Source organism: Suncus etruscus, chromosome 4 (genome assembly GCF_024139225.1).
Source record: "Suncus etruscus isolate mSunEtr1 chromosome 4, mSunEtr1.pri.cur, whole genome shotgun sequence".
NCBI classification, from domain to species: Eukaryota; Metazoa; Chordata; class Mammalia; order Eulipotyphla; family Soricidae; genus Suncus; species Suncus etruscus.
In genome coordinates this window covers 136,004,900-136,008,868 of record NC_064851.1, presented here as the reverse complement: position 1 = coordinate 136,008,868, position 3,969 = coordinate 136,004,900, and the positions used below count along the sequence as shown (strand labels likewise).

Genomic DNA, 3,969 nt, shown 5'->3' with positions numbered 1-3,969 from the left:
CTCCTTCCTTCCCTCCCTTCTTTCTCCCCTCCCCCTCCCTTTCCTCCTTCCTCCTTTCCCTCCTTCTTCCTTCCTTCCTCCCTTCCTTCTCTCTCCTTCCTTCCTTCTGACCTATTTTCCCTTCCTCCTCTCCCTTTTTCTCTCCCTTCCACACTCCCCCTTCTTCCTTCCATTCCACCTTTGTCTAATCCTATATGCCTTTCTTTTTTCGCCTGTCTGTCTCTCTGTCTCTCCTTCATATAGCTTCATAAAACTATTACAATTTTATAAGTCATAATTTTTTTTTACCAATTTTGTTTAATCTAACTGTGATACTAACAATGTTATTATCTGAGCTCCCAAATTCAATAGCCATCAGAGACACTTGAGTTTAGGAAGTTTTAATCTATTGCATACCAGAAATTCAGTCAATGCATCAAAGCTAATTTTAGCTATTTAATTTAAATTTATATTTATAGAGCACATATGGCTAGTGATGAGGTTATAAATATGGTCAAAATGTAACTCTGACCTTTGGAATGTCACATTCGAGGGCACTTGTACTGGTGACATTCTGCACTGGATATTTGGAAGTCTTTTGAGTTGACAACTATGTTTCTCATAACACATGAACTCAACAAACTAAAAATATAGTACAAGTCAGGCAAGAAAGCAAATTTATGTTACTTAAAGTAATTAAAAATCTAAATAGTAGAGAGCTGAAGCAGGCGCTCTGTGGCTCCGGCGCAGCCCGCTGCAATCCGTGAAGGAACGCGCCGCTGAGCCTCCATCATGCCCGGGCACTTGCAGGAAGGCTTCGGCTGCGTGGTCACCAACCGATTCGACCAGCTATTTGACGACGAATCGGAACCCTTCGAGGTGCTGAAGGCCGAGGAGAATAAGAAAAAAGAAGCCGGAGGCGGGGGCGGCGGCGTGGGGGGTCCCCAGGGACAAGAGCGCTGTGCAGGCCGCGTCCAACACCGCCGCTGCCGGCAAGCAGCTGCGCAAGGAGTCCAGGACCGCAAGAACAAGGAGGACGCACAGTCGCCCGTGGCGCTCAAGAAAGAAGGAATAAGACATGTTGGAAGAAGACCTGATCAACAACTTCAGGGTGAAGGGAAAATAAATGATAGGAGACCAGAACGAAGATTTGAAAAACCATTTGAAGAAAAGGGAGAATTTTCAGTTGATAGACCGTTTATTGACCGGCCTATCCGAGGCTGTGGTGGTCTAGGAAGAGGTCGAGGAGCCATGGACGTGGAATGGGACGAGGAGATGGATTTGATTCTCGTGGCAAACGTGAATTTGATAGGCATAGTGGAAGTGATAGATCTGGCCTGAAGCATGAGGACAAACAAGCGGATCTCATAACTGGGGAACTGTCAAAGATGAATTAACAGAATCCCCCAAATACATTCAGAAACCAATATCTTATAATTGCAGTGACTTGGATCAATCAGATGTAACTGAGGAAACAACTGAAGGTGAAGAACACCCAGTGGCTGACACAGAAAATATGGAGAATGAAGTTGAAGAAGTAAAAGAAGAGGGTCCAAAAAGAGATGACTTTGGATGAGTGAAAGGCAATTCAAAATAAGGACCGTGCAAAAGTAGAATTTAATATTCGAAAACCAAATGAAGGCGCTGATGGGCAGTGGAAGAAGGGATTTGTCCATCATAAGTCAAAGAGTAAAGAGGCTCATACTGAAGATTCGGTTATGGAACATCATTTCGGAAGCCAGCAAATGATACAACCTCTCAGTTGGAAATTAATTTTGGAGACTTTGGCCGCCCAGGACGTGGCGGCAGGGGAGGACGAGGTGGCCATGGGCGTGGTGGACGTCCAAATCGTTGCAGCAGAACTGACAAGTCAAATGCTTCTGCTCCTGATGTAGATGACCCAGAGGCATTCCCAGCTCTGGCTTAACTGGATGCCATAAGACAACCCTGGTTCCTTTGTGGACCCTCCTGTTTGTGGTTTTTGCATGCTTAAGGATCCCAAACAACTAAGGAATTAAAAAAAAAAAAAAAAGACTGTCATTCATACCATTCACACCTAAAGACTGAATTTTATCTGTTTTGAAAATGAACTTCTCTTGCTACACGGAAATAACAATATGGTGGTCAGTTTTGTATGTAGAAATGTATTGGTAGCAGGGATGTTTTCATAATTTTCAGAGATTATGCATTTTTTATAAATACTTTTGTATTGCTGCTTGCAAATATGCATTTCCAAACTTGAAATATAGGTGTGAACAGTGTGTATCAGTTTTAAAAAGTCTAAATAGTAAAAATGCTTTAGTAAAGAATAAAATAAAGTAGATTGTTGATCTGCATTTTCTTTTCCAATGTTTTATGTAATCCTTGATGTGATTTTTTTTGTTTCGTTTGTTCTTTTGGGTTTTTTTTTTTTGGCCACACCCAGTGACACTCAAGGGTTACTCCTGACTATGTGCTCAGAAATCGTTCCTGGCTTGGGGAACCATGTGGGATGCTGGGGGATTGAACCACGGTTCATTCTAGGCTAGCAAGTGCAAGGCAGATGCCTTATGGCCTGCGCCACCCTCTGCCCACCTTGATGTGATTTTAATGGTAGAGCCAAGACTTGTGTTCAAGGCTGACCTCTTCTACCATCTGTCTTGAGACACTGAACAATAGAAAGTGATTGTTCTCTAACAGCATTGCATTATAAAACAAGACATAAGATCATTGATCTTCAAGTATGTGCTGCTTAAAGATATAGTATTATAGGAGTCAAGTACTTGGAGATTTTTTCCTTCCACATCTTTCATGCATTGCATTATTGGCTTTTAAATATTAATAAACATAGTTATAGAATAAATACTTCAAATACCCTCATGTGTTAGGCTTTGTAATACCTTTACACAGAAGCTAAAGACAATCTTTAAATTGTTGGAGGACTGGGAATTAAAGCAAAACTAGTATTTTAAAATTTTATAGAACTTTTTTTTTTTTGCCAGAAGAGTATTCCTCAAGTATACTGAATTGATAGAGTATGGCCTTTCATCTTACAGTATAAAGCCACTAAGGTTTGCTGTGCCTGTGTTAGTTCTTAGAAGCCCTCCTCATAGCTTTTACTAAAAAGATGTCCTTTGAGAGTATGCTATGTATTTTTTAGAGGAGACTCTTTTACTAAATATTTTTTGTGTGTAGATTATATCTCACCTACTTGTAAATATTTTGAAACTGAGGTCTGATTTGGTGGATAGGTTATTTTTTAGAACTCTAATTTTATTCAGTAGTGTATCTCGGGCTTTGTGAGTTTGAGAAAAAATGTTTTTATTGCTTTTGAAAAATGGTGTATTTAATTTCCCAGCCATTAACTATATCAAGAGTTATTATTTATTTCAACCTATTTTGAGTTAGAATTTATGTGCACATTAAGCACATTCATTAATTGTGATAGTCACTTTTGTAAATGGAAAGTCTAACTCAATTGTTCCTGCACAGAAAAGATGTTCAGTCAATTCTCTATTCTCTACACTGATGAAAGCAATTGAACAGATAATTTAAGTCACCAAACAGACCACAGACCACAATCCACTTTATATTTTACTCTGGGATATGCTATAATATTTGCATTTGAATATAGACATGATTGATACTTAACTATTTGATGTAAATGATCAGAGTACATATGTGGAGTGTTTATGAAGAAAAGCAAGAATGTTACCTGGTTCAGACCTGTCTTTCTCCTCATTATTCTAAGCTTCCTTACAAGTCACCACTGAAAATCAAATAAATCCCTTAATACAGTGATGAGAAATACTAACCTGCAGCAGAATTTTCTTATCACTCTAAGTTTCTGGCTCAGACCTTTCCGGGGAGAGAGAGGTAATTAATTATTCTGGTTTAGACCTTTTCTCTTTCAGTTTCAGTAGGAAATGAAAATTTAATTACTCATGGTAGGTGATACTGCCAGTAATGTTCCGTATATAAACTCTTTTGAAAGGCAATTGAAGAATTCCA

At 39.3% G+C, this 3,969-nt stretch overlaps 1 pseudogene; it reads left to right on the top strand.

Moving 5' to 3' along the window:
- Positions 1-700: 700 nt before the first annotated feature.
- Positions 701-2,078, top strand: LOC126006841 (plasminogen activator inhibitor 1 RNA-binding protein-like; annotated as a pseudogene).
- The last annotated feature ends 1,891 nt before the right edge of the window (positions 2,079-3,969 follow it).